The sequence below is a fragment of the Vicia villosa genome, unplaced genomic scaffold (assembly GCF_029867415.1).
Source record: "Vicia villosa cultivar HV-30 ecotype Madison, WI unplaced genomic scaffold, Vvil1.0 ctg.001971F_1_1, whole genome shotgun sequence".
NCBI classification, from domain to species: domain Eukaryota; kingdom Viridiplantae; phylum Streptophyta; class Magnoliopsida; order Fabales; family Fabaceae; genus Vicia; species Vicia villosa.
The window spans coordinates 1-13,566 of NW_026705797.1; positions in this window are offsets into that span (position 1 = coordinate 1).

The following is a 13,566-nucleotide window of genomic DNA, read 5'->3' on the forward strand; positions in this document are numbered from 1 at the left end:
AATCGAACCATGAGCTTGAAAGCCGTGTGCCTTAGCACAACGGTCCTTCTATAAAAAGGGTTTGTCATATCATGATTATGTGCATTCAATAAAATCATGGGATGCTTGCATGTTCAAAATTTTGTGATCCTTTTTCTTTCTTTATTCGCTTTCAAATAGCTATGTTTTTCTCTTCATACACACTCACATATCTACCATGCAGATTCACATACACGCTGGATCCAGTCAATAACGACTCTGCTATTGCCCGTCATGACTTTGAAAATCCGATCTACCAAACTGAGGACGAAAGTGAGGAAGATTGTGAAGTGCCAAGAGAAATTGCAAGACTTCTAGAACAAGAAGAAAAAGCCATACAGCCTCATGAGGAGCCGATTGAGGTCATCAACTTGGGCAGTGACGAAGAAAAGAAAGAGGTCAGAATTGGGGCTGACTTAGAAAACAGTGTCAAGCAAAGACTGATTCAATTGTTGCAAGACTACGCCGAGATATTCGCCTGGTCTTATCAAGATATGCCTGGCCTTGACACGGACATTGTAGTTCATCGCCTGCCAATCGAAGAAGGAAGCACTCCGGTCAAACAGAGACTGCGAAGGAGTAAGCCTGATATGTCAAAAAAGATCAAAGACGAGGTTGAAAAACAATTCAATGCCGGATTCCTAAAAGTTGTAAGTTATCCTCCTTGGATAGCTAACATCGTGCCTGTACCCAAAAAAGACGGGAAAGTCAGAATGTGTGTAGACTACAGAGATCTGAACCGGGCAAGCCCTAAAGATGATTTCCCTTTACCGCACATCGATGTACTAGTTGACAATACCGCACAATGCAAGGTATTCTCCTTTATGGACGGATTCTCAGGGTACAATCAAATCAAGATGGCACCCGAAGACATGGAAAAAACAACCTTCACAACTCCCTGGGGAACCTTTTGTTACAAAGTAATGCCCTTTGGTCTAAAAAATGCTGGAGCTACCTACCAACGAGCAATGGTAACACTATTTCATGATATGATTCATCAGGAAATAGAGGTGTATGTCGATGACATGATCGCAAAATCCAACACCGAAGAAGAACATTTGAGTCATTTACACAAGCTGTTTGACAGACTCAAGAAATACAGATTGCGACTGAACCCGAACAAGTGTACCTTTGGAGTAAGATCCGGTAAACTCTTAGGTTTCATCGTCAGCAGTAAAGGTATTGAGGTTGATCCTGCCAAGATCAAAGCCATTCAAGAAATGCCTATACCCCGTACCGAGAAACAAGTCAGAGGATTCTTGGGACGTCTAAACTACATAGCCAGATTCATTGCCCATATGACTCCTACTTGTGTGCCAATCTTCAAATTACTGAAGAAAGATCAAGTGGAAAGATGGAATGACAAATGCCAGTTAGCCTTTGATAAAATCAAAGAATACCTTCAAAAACCGCCAATCTTGTTACCTCCTGTGGAAGGCAGACCTCTGATAATGTACCTAACTGTGTTAGAAGATTCAATGGGGTGTGTACTCGGACAACATGACGATTCCGGTCGAAAGGAGCACGCAATCTACTATCTTAGCAAAAAGTTTACCGATTGTGAAACAAGATACTCACTACTCGAAAAAACTTGCTGTGCCTTAGCATGGGCGGCTCGCCGACTAAGACAGTATATGCTAAATCACACCACTTTCCTGATCTCCAAGATGGATCCAATCAAATACGTGTTCGAAAAACCTGCTCTCTCTGGAAGGATTGCAAGATGGCAAATGATCCTAACAGAATATGACATTCAATACACTTCGCAAAAAGCAATCAAAGGAAGTGTGGTAGCTGATCATTTAGCTCATCAAGCAGTAGATGATTATCAGGCATTGAACTTTGACTTCCCAGACGAAGACATTATGCTAGTCAATGACTACAAACAACCAGGATCCCGATGGACTATGGTTTTTGACGGAGCTTCTAATGCGCTCGGCAATGGCATCGGAGCTGTGATCATTTCCCCCACAGGAGGTCATACACCCTTCACCGCCAGATTGTGTTTCAATTGCACCAACAATATAGCCGAATACGAAGCATGCATTTCTGGGTCTCAAAGCTGCAATTGATCTAAAAATCAAATTCCTTGAAGTCTACGGAGACTCGGCCTTGGTAATCTACCAAGTCAAAGGGGAATGGGACACAAAGCACCCAAATCTAATTCCATACAAAGAACATGTGTTGAGTTTGATTCCTTACTTCGAGGAGATCACTTTCGAACACATCCCACGCGAAGAAAATCAACTAGCTGATGCCTTAGCTACCATGTCATCCATGTTCAAAGTCAATTGGGACGACGAAGCTCCTATGATCACCATTTACAGGCAAGACGAACCAGCCTATTGCAATGAGATCGATACCAAACAAATGGAAGACAAATCATGGTTCCATGAAATACAAAGGTATCTCGAAACCCAGGAGTACCCTGAAGGGGCATCTATTAACGACAGAAAGTTTCTAAGGAGATTTGCCTCCAAATTCTTCCTAAGCAATGGAACTTTGTACAAGCGCAACCATGACTCGACTTTACTTCGTTGCGTAAACAAGAAGGAAGCAGAACAAATCATGGAAGACATACACAATGGTACCTTCGGTACTCATTCCAACGGACATACAATGGCTAAAAAGATCTTGAGAGCAGGTTACTACTGGTCTACCATGGAGACAGATTGCCATCATCATTCCAAAACTTGTCACAAATGCCAGATATATGCCGACAAAGTGCATGTACCTCCAGTTCCATTAAACGTTCTGACGGCTCCTTGGCCTTTCGCAATGTGGGGTATTGATATGATTGGAGAAATCAAACCTACTGCTTCCAACGGACATCGCTTTATCCTGGTCGCTATTGACTACTTCACAAAGTAGGTAGAGGCAGCTTCATATGCTTCTGTCACCAAGAATGTGGTAGCCAGGTTTATCAAGCACAATCTCATTTGTCGGTACGGCATCCCCGAAAGGATCATCACTGACAATGGCACGAATCTAAACAACAAAATGATTACTGAACTCTGCACGCAGTTCCAGATCAAACATCATAATTCTTCTCCATATCGACCAAAGATGAACGGCGCTGTCGAAGCCGCCAACAAAAACATCAAGAAAATCATACAAAAGATGACAGTAACCTACAAAGACTGGCATGAGATGTTACCTTTTGCTCTTCATGGTTATCGCACATCTGCGCGTACTTCAACAGGGGCAACTCCATTCTCGTTAGTCTACGGTATGGAAGCAGTTCTCCCAATCGAAATCCAGATTCCTTCCTTAAGGATCATGAAAGAAGCCGATCTAGACGAAGACGATTGGATTCAAACTCGATTCGACCAAATACACTTGATCGATGAGAAAAGACTTGCAGCTATCTGTCATGGCCAGCTATACCAAAAGCGCATGATCAAAGCCTTCAACAAAAAAGTCAAAAGTCAAGCATACCAAACTGGTGGCTTGGTTATCAAACGCATCATCTTACCACAAGGTGATCCCAGAGGCAAATGGACCCCCACCTACGAGGGACCATTCATAATCAAGAAAATATTCTCCGGCGGTGCCATGTTGCTTACCACCATGGATGGCTAGGATTTCCCACACCCTGTGAATGCGGACATAGTCAAAAAGTACTTTGCTTAAAAAAAAAAAATACAGCTCGCTAAGTTGAAAACCTGAAAGGGCAACTTAGGCAAAAATGAGCGTCTCGGTGGATTGAAAACCCGAAAGGGCGATCCAGGCAAAAATTAGAGACAAAACAAATACAATCCCGGTAGGCTGAAAACCTGAAAGGGCAGCCTAGGCAAAAATTAGGGAATAAAGCATACAACTATGTCCCGCTCAGCTGCCTACTCACCGACAAGGTTCAACACCTCAAAGACACCGATCAGTCCAATCACTTTCTTCCAACAAGTGAGGGATGAGATGCTCGAAGACAGATTGGCAATAGCAGAATTGAAACTTGACTGGATCGTTCTCACATAGCTATTTCTTTTCATAAATACTTTTCAAAACTTTCTGACAATTTCCTACTTCTAGGATTGTTGTCTCCCTATACTAATCCGCCTATCACGGCACCTTTTCAAAAATCAATGCAGCTTATAACTAACATTTTCATTTTTTCTGTTTTGAATACGCGAGCATCCCAATGATATTTTGAATGAACATATGCATTTGAATATGATTGATGTTTACCAGGAAAAACAGGAATAGCATTCCGGACATGTCCCAATTATTTGGACATTATCCTAAACCAGCATCAGAAGGAAGTTTCCCCAATGGAGACACATTCCTCAACAAATCCCTCAAAAAGATTTTTCTTTCGAAAGAAGTCTTATTCCCCAGCAGGGTTGTTCCAGATTACTGTCTTCAGAAGGTGTGATCTCCGCACCCAAACTTGGTCAGATAGTGCATCGGAGGATTATGCATCTTCCTCATTCCCACTCCAAAGGGCGTCACAGTCCGAACTCTCAAAACTACTGTTCATCCCCGAGCAGTAATCAAAGATCCTTCAATAGAACATCCTGATTCTCAAAGAATTTCCCCAACCCAGGGTACTCAAGCGAGACAGAAGATCATCAACAACCACGATGCCTTCACTTCCAAATGGCTAGCAGGGATTTATTTTCCCAATCACAATGCCTTCATTTCTTGACGACTAAGCTGGGATTTATTTTCCCAATCAGGAGCTTGACACGCTCTAAGCTGCATAAACCATGCATCACATTCACACTCATATTCACATTCACAATCATGCATCATACGCATATTCATACACAACATAACTTGCATATTTCTCCTCTAGCTCGAGGATCTCATATCATACATGCATCATAGACATCGCATATTATTAACTTGATTTTTCAGGTAGACAGATGTCTTCAACAAAGATGTTCTCACTCACATGCAGTGTTCATCCTGAATCTTATTCAGACAAGCAGTCCTTTCAGATACAATCAAACCAAAGATTCACTCTGAAGAACTCTCATTCTCAACTCATTTATCAACAAGCATTACAGATCTAAGGCGATACCTCAAACGGTTCCAGAACGATCTAGCATTACAGATCTAAGGCGATACCTCAAACGGTTCCAGAACGATCTAACATTACAGATCTAAGGCGATACCTCAAACGGTTCCAGAACGATCTAACATTGCAGATCTAAGGCTATACCTCAGACGGTTCCAGAACGATCTAGCATTACAGATCTAAGGCGATACCTCAGACGGTTCCAGAACGATCTAACATTGCAGATCTAAGGCGATACCTCAAACGGTTCCAGAACGATCTAGCATTACAGATCTAAGGCGATACCTCAAACGGTTCCAGAACGATCTAACATTGCAGATCTAAGGCGATACCTCCGACGGTTCCAGAACGATCTAACATTGCAGATCTAAGGCGATACCTCTGACGGTTCTAGAACGATCTAATCTTGCAGATCTAAAGTGATACCTCAGACGGTTCCACAATGATCAACTTTCAAGTCCTTCATCAAGATATAATCAATGGATTCATTCTGATGAACAAACCCTCAACACATTTTCCAGATGGCATCTGAAAAGCCCATCTCAGGTAATGTTTCAATCTGCCAACAACATTTCGCAGACAACATTCAAATGCAGCTTCCAACATCTCTTCTGATCAAGGTAAGTGCAAATTTTCAGGGCATCTAATTATTCAATCATCTTCTACCCTCAGATTTCAGACAATCTCTTCAGGTTTAAGAAGATTGAATAGGGGCAACTGTTATACCCCAAAATTTGCCCACTTCTTTTTTCAGGAAAGTTTCAATATGAAAATTAAGAGTCTCATATAAACATGGATTTTTTCAAAATATCCTGACATATGAAGAACTTGGTTTTCAGAATTTTTCTTACACAGTAACTTGGCTTACAGTGGAATTTATTCTTACGCAAACGCCAAATACTGTTCTTTACTTCACAAATACTATTTATTTATTTTACAGATAAATAGTACTAACACAGTTCATGCAGGGTTAAATCTTTTTGCAGGCGCAAAAGCAGGAAACTCACACTGTACTGGTAACAATTGTTTTTGTTTTCCCACTAACTTTTGTGCTATATTCCATTATTTTCAAAATCTTTTCAAATCTATCCTTTCAAATTCAAATCTCAACTTTATTCTATCCATCTCTCTTTTCCCAACAATACCTTACACTTTCTTTCAAATCTCACTACCACTCAAATTTCCTTTTGTACGGAATCACATCATTCCCCAACGTCTCTATCATCTTTCCATTCTATAAATACCTCTCATTCTTCCCACAAATCTCACATCAAATTCTAAATCATCTTTCAAATTCCTACCTCATAATCCATCATTTCTTCTTCCCTAGCAAAAATGGCAAAATGGATAGAAACACTGCTTCTTACAGTCGTCACCATTGCTACGGTGATCACAACTTTCTTCTGCCTACACAGTCCTGAGAAGTGTGGACCTGCAATGGTTGCACTCCCACTCCTCTACATGTTATTAATCATAGCATGGTTCGTCAACCGTCATTTTTAAAATTTGTCGTGTTTCTTATTTTCTTAAACGTACCGTTTATTCGTCGTACTTTTCAATATAGTATGTAATATTTATACTGTCAGTATTAAATGTTGTACTAGTTGTCATAATATTGCTTAATTACTAAGATAATATTTTGTGTATTTTCTGCCAGTCAAATATTTCTATTTCTGTGCATTAAATAATTTTCAGGTTATTATCGGTAATTTTGCCCGCATACCGTAAATATCAGTTATTTATTATGTTTCTGTTTTCTAACAAGTCATGTAAATAAATTTTTATGCTTCACACCAAACAAAAACAAAAATAACAACAAAAAAAAAAAAGAAAATTAACTTTGACGGTTGATTTTTCACTTTAACTGCTGCTTCAGTACACGAACAGTCGGTTGACAGACAAACTGCAGACAGTACAATTCACAGTGATTTGTACAATCAATCAAATCAATCATTCACAATTCAAATTTCCAAGATTTTTGTGTTAGAAGTCTTCTGAATATCACATGATTAGCAGAAACTCAACACTGCACAAAAATCAGGTACGCTTAACTGCCTCCTATACAGACAGTCCCTAATCAGGGTTTTTCTTGTTTTAACAGGAGCAACAAGTTTTGAGAGCTCAAATGGATTTCATATACATCCATACATCTCAAAGTACCATCATACAAATTTTCAAACTTCAATTCACTCAGACGCACCGTCAGCAGCTCAAACAGTCAACAGACGACCCGTTTGACCAAAAAAGTCAACTGACAGTCAAAAATGAAATTTTTTGTCAAAGTCCATATTTTGTCAAAGGATTCAACATTTGATCATTGGATGATCACAATTCATCAAGGAAAGATCAAAAATCAACAAAACCCTAAGATTCAAAATTAGGGTTTTTGCCTGAAAAGTCAACTCAACTTTGACTGATCATAACTCTCTCATCCTTCATCCAAAAAATGTCAACCAAAGCTCATTTTGAAGGAAATTCAATTATCTTTCAAATGCAATTGATCCCATGGTCATAGCATTCACCATTTGAAAAATATGGCCAAAGACATTACAGGTCATTTTCAAAGTCAACAAAAAGACACTTTTTTCAAATGGACACACAAGGAGAACCAAAAATCATTTTGATATGAGACCAAAGACATTGGTTAGAGGACTCTTTGAGGTTTCCAAAAAGTGCAAGATCTCCTTCATATGACAAAAATTGAAGGATTTACACCTTGTTGAAGTTGGCTAAATTTTGGGAAAATGCATGAAATCAACATTGCTCAAAAATGTTTTTTTTCCAAATGAGTCCAAGTTTTTATGGTCCAAACATCTTTGCCATGTTACTATGGGCCTCCCACGACCAAGACAAAGCCCACATCTTTATTGGCCATTTTTTGCATAATTTTATCTTACTTTAAGATTAAAATTAAAAGGAAAATGCATGGATAATGGTTGCTTGGCCTCCAAGTATGACTCACTTCAAGGAATCTTCATTTTTTCTGCAAGAATTGAAGAGCAAGACAAGAGCATTGAATGGAGTCAAGCTTGGTCAACAATTCAAAGATTTTTAATATTTTAAAAATCAAACTTTCAACAAAGACAACAAAGCTTCTTAGCTTGAGTTCCAAGCAACTTTGGGCTATAAAAGAAGCATCATACTTCAGCAAAAGAAGGGACACACGAAATAGGGCAAGAGTATAGCAAGAAATATCACAAAAATTCTCAAAATTTGCATATACTTTGTAATTTTCAAATTCAAATTTCCAATCAATATCAATACCAATAAACACTTCTAATCATCTCCTCAAACATTATAGAGTAAGATTGAGCTCTAAATATAGACATATGAGAGTCGTATAAAGCACTTAAAGCTCTTCATGTACATATGAGTTTTATTTTCGTTTTTGTATATGCAACTAATTTCACTGCAAACTAACCACCCTAACATCCTTATGGGGACTTATATGTGTGATCTGGGCCTTAGCATGAGTGTTCCAACGTGAGGATCAGGCTCCACCATTAAAACGAGTCCATGAGTGTTTAAGCTTCATCTTCTTCGTATCCATAGCTAGGAGCTTCAAACCTTAAAACAAATGACATATTTGGATTCAGGACACTCTAATTAGTGGATCTGGGTCACTTGTTTCTATTGCTAACTCGTATTTTTTGCAGGTTCATAGGTTGTTAAAAAACTGGAATTTTAACGTCCAAATAGGGGAGGTTAAAAACCCCCGCTATTTGAAGCTGAAAACCTCACTTCTGGAGGTTGAAGACGACCACGCGTCCAAGCGTGGTTCGTCTGACTTTTCAGCGCGCCAAGGTGGCCCTTCCCTCAAATCTTATTCGCTGGTCAATCCAGCGTGGGCCCCTGCAAAGACTTTGAATCCCCTTGGATTCAGTGTACACCATCATACCATGCACCTACAAATCTGTGCCCTTGGATCAATCTCAAAGCCAATCCAACGCCTCACACATGCAAGCTCACCATGCTCCTTCATTAATTGCCACACCAGATCAGTATCCTTATATTTTTAATTTTATTTTCTATTTTTATTTTAGTTTCTTTGATAAATTAATTAAAAATAGTTAAAAACTTCCAAAAATTCCACAAAAAATATTTTAAACTTCTAAAATAATATATTATTTTATGAAACAAAAATATTTTATTTTTCTTCAAAATTTCAATATTTTTCATAATTAATTAGTATGTATTTGTATATTTGCTTATTAATTATTTTAATTAGTCAAAAAATCATAAAAAAAAAATTGTTCTTTGTGTTAAATATTGTTTATATATCATAAACTAATTTTGTACATATTTAGGATAATTTTCTCTTTAAGTTTTAATTATTTGTGTAATTATTTGCATAATTATGTTTTGATTAACTTAAAATATCCAAAAACAAATTTCAAAAATTCCAAAAAAATTAGTTTTGTTCTAAAATCAATTAACAAACATTTTGTACATATTTTTAAACTTATTTGCTAGGTTTAATCATATTTCCATCTTTTCTTTATTTTAAATTAATTAATAATGCATTAATTATATTTAAAATAAATCACAAAAATACAAAAATATGCCTTTTATTTCTTGCAATTTAAAATTCCTAGATAAATGTATAGGATGTCAAATTCATGTAAATAGGCTAGTTTACATTTCCCGCACAATCGATGTAATAGCGTAGATTTACTTTCTGCACTTTACATTTCCGCATTTTAATTTCCAGCACCCATATAAACTGCGTGTATGTCAAAGATAAAACTGAACCGTCAGATCACTAACTTCAAAGATAAATATCTGAATTCAATCACAATCACATTTGCACCTCCTAGGGTAACCCCTTTTCACTCTTTTCAAAATCAAAGTTACATTTCTACTGTTTCGAGTACAAAATCGAACCTTTTGTTTATATCCGACGAATGGATAGATTTTTAAAGGGAACAAGGATAAAGACCTCCTAACTCAGGGTAGACCTCCTAGTTTGCTTGCTCAAAATCAAAACAAACAAAATTCTCATACACTGTTGTTTTTTTAAAACGAATTTTCCAAAAGACAATATTTTGTATACATCCAAACACGGATCATTACAAAATTAACGATCTTTTCAAAACATCTTTCGAAAGATAAACAAGCATTTGTATATATCCGCACAAGGATCATTACAAATTCTATTTGCAAAGGTATTTCAAAAACACAGGTAAAGCATTCCGAATCAATTGAAAAGTAAAGCAAATGAGCTAAGCAAACTAAAGAGCCCATGGATAACCATGGATACAAAGGGTGCTAACACCTTCCCTTTGTATAACCTACCCCCTTACCCAGAATCTCTCAAAGGTCTTTTTTCTGTTTCTTTTATAAACCTTTCCTTCATTGGATAAAATAAAAGGTCGGTGGCGACTCTGTAAACTTTTTCAAAAGTGACGCGAAAGCGTCCGATCGACAAAAAAAGAGTCAGTTCACGTATCCCACCCACGGAGGGGTATGGCCCGAAAGGACGGTCCACAGTCACAAATGTCAGATCTACGCCGATAGAATTCATGTGCCACCATCTCTTCTCAACATACTCTCTTCCCCTTGGCCTTTCTCCATGTGGGGAATCGACATGGTTGGAATGATCGAACCAAAAGCGTCCAACGGACATCGCTTCATCTTGGTAGCCATAGACTATTTCACCAAATGGGTTTGAAGCAGCTTCATATGCAAACGTTACAAGACAAGTTGTCGTCAGGTTTATCAAGAATCACATCATATGTCGCTACGGCGTTCCTAGCAAGATAATCACTGACAATGGGTCAAATTTGAATAACAAAATGATGAAGGAGCTTTGTGAAGAATTCAAGATCGAACATCACAACTCATCTCCTTACAGACCAAAGATGAATGGAGCTGTAGAAGCAGCTAACAAAAACATCAAGAAAATCATTCAGAAGATGGTCATCACTTACAAGGATTGGCATGAAATGCTCCCGTATGCTCTTCATGGTTACCGTACATCAGTACGTACTTCGACTGGAGCAACTCCTTTCTCCCTTGTATATGGCATGGAGGCAGTCCTACCTATAGAGGTTGAGATTCCATCAATGAGAGTTTTGATGGAGGCAAAATTAACAGAAGCCGAGTGGTGTCAAAGCAGATTCGATGAATTGAACTTAATCGAAGAAAAGCGCATGACAGCTTTATGCCACGGACAGCTATATCAACAAAGAATGAAGAAAGCTTTCGACAAAAAGGTTCGACCTCGCACAATCAAAGAAGGCGACCTTGTACTCAAAAAGATTCAATCTTTTCTCACAGAATCGAGAGGGAAATGGACTCCCAATTATGACGGCCCCTACGTGGTCAAGAGAGCTTTCTCAGGAGGAGCTTTAATACTCACGACTATGGATGGAGAAGAATTCACCCGTCCTGTGAACGTCGACGCAGTCAAGAAATACTTCGCCTAAATAAACAAAAGAACAGCTCGCTAAGTTGAAAACTCGCAAAGAGCGGCTTAGGCAAAAAAGAGCGTCTCGGTGAATCGAAAACCCGAAAGGGCGATTCAGGCAAAAGTTAGAGACATAAAAAAAATAATAATAAACAATCAATCCCGGTAAACTTAAAACCCGAAAGGGGTAGTTTACGCAAAAGTTAGGGATATATGGCAAGTAACTGTGTTCAGGACAAACTTGATCATTCAAAATCCATAGCGGAGTGTTCATCAGCAGTAGGCCATCTTCTACGAAGCACGAATACAATGCAACTTGGAGTGGAAGGGAAAGATAACGGTCGTCACGTTTCATCGTAGCCCTTTTCCCGAAAATTACCAATTTCCAACTTTGTAAATACTCCATGGAATCAAGCATTTGGCTGATTACCATTCCATATATAATAATTTGAGCCTTGTGCTTTCCTTTGCAATCTAGTCTTATTCAGTTTCTTGAAATGCATTTTAAGTTTAAACAGTCATTTTCTTGAAACAAATGTTTTCATAAAATAAAAATGATTTTACTTGCAAAAATAAAGGTGAAATTTCTTTCTAAGGTTTACAAACAATAGGAAGAATGCAAACAGTTGCTCCGAGAACGGGTGAGACTCCGGGAACCAAGATTTCCCCATGAGGTCGCTTTGCGAACATCTCTCGATGACGGATCCTCACTTCAATTCATATTACTCATTACTCAGCGGACAACTGATAACCAGATATTCCCAAGAGAGTTCGAACTACAAGAAGAGGACATCTTCTGATCAACAAGAATTCAAGTCGTGTCTTAGGATTTTACATCCGCGACAATTCTATTCACATTCACTTTACATTTTATCATTGTCATAATATTCATGCATACATTACATCATAATTGCATAGCCGAATCAGGCTTTGATCCTGTGAATGCCTAAGTCATTAAGGCATGAACTCAAGTTTCCCCTGCAAGTTCCGGAGAAACTTTTTCCTTCGAAACAACAGTTCATACACAAGGATCTCCTCAAGCAAGTCAACAGATGGTAGTCTCCCTCAAAGAGATAGTTTGTTCACTTTTGGAATTCCCCAGCCGAGATTCTCCTGCAAAGCGACATTCGACAGTCTTCTTCAGATAGGATAGTCTGCGTCACATTTTGGAAACTCCCTAGAGGTTTGGTATTTCCCCAGCAGGGTCAAGAGGTGCCACTTCTTGTCAAAAAAGAATTCAGAATCTCCCAGCAGATCGACAAATGATTCCCCGGCGGAGTCAGTGAATGATAGTCTTTGTCCAGAAGATAGTTCAGATTCCCCAACAAAGTCGGCAAATGGCAGTCTCTTTCAGCAGAAGACAGTTTGCTCACTTTCTTTCATGACATGGGTCGACAAATGGCAGTCTCTCCCAGTAGAAGACAGTTTGCTCCCCTAGCAATTGGCAAATGGTAGTCTTTCCCCAAGGAAAGACAGTTTGTCTATTAAATACTCAAGAAATCGACAAATGGCAGTTTCTTCAAACAGTTTGTCTGTTTCAGGGATGTTTAGTCCCCCACAGAGTCGATAAATGGTAGTTTTCCTCTTAGGAAAACAGTTTGTTGATTCCCCAGGCGCCAGTCGACGAATGGTAGTTTTCACCCCGAAAACAGTTCGTCCGCCTTCAAAAAAAGTCATTAGCCCCTCAAAAGAGCGCGGACCCATATGACAATCTTTCAAAGATGCCAGGTCAAAAGGGAAGATGGTGAAGTTTCTTTATTACCGTCAAATGGTATCTCATCTCCAAGTGCTGATGAGAAGTTTGATGAGGAAACAACCTTTGAAGTTTCTTTATTACCATCAAATGGTATCTCATCTCCAAGTGCTGATGAGAAGTTTGATGAGGAAACAAACCTTGAAGTTTCTTTATTACCGTCAAATGGTATCTTACCTCCAAGCGCTAGGTAAGAAGTTTGATGAGGAAACAAACCTTTGGAAATTTTCTCTTTATCTGAGATATTGTCCAAACGCAACTAAGACCAGTTTCGAGATTTGGACATCCGAAACAAGGGGAGGTTGTTTACCTTTTTCTAAGTGTTAACACTTAGTTAAAAAAGATGGATTGCGCATCCTACATTGC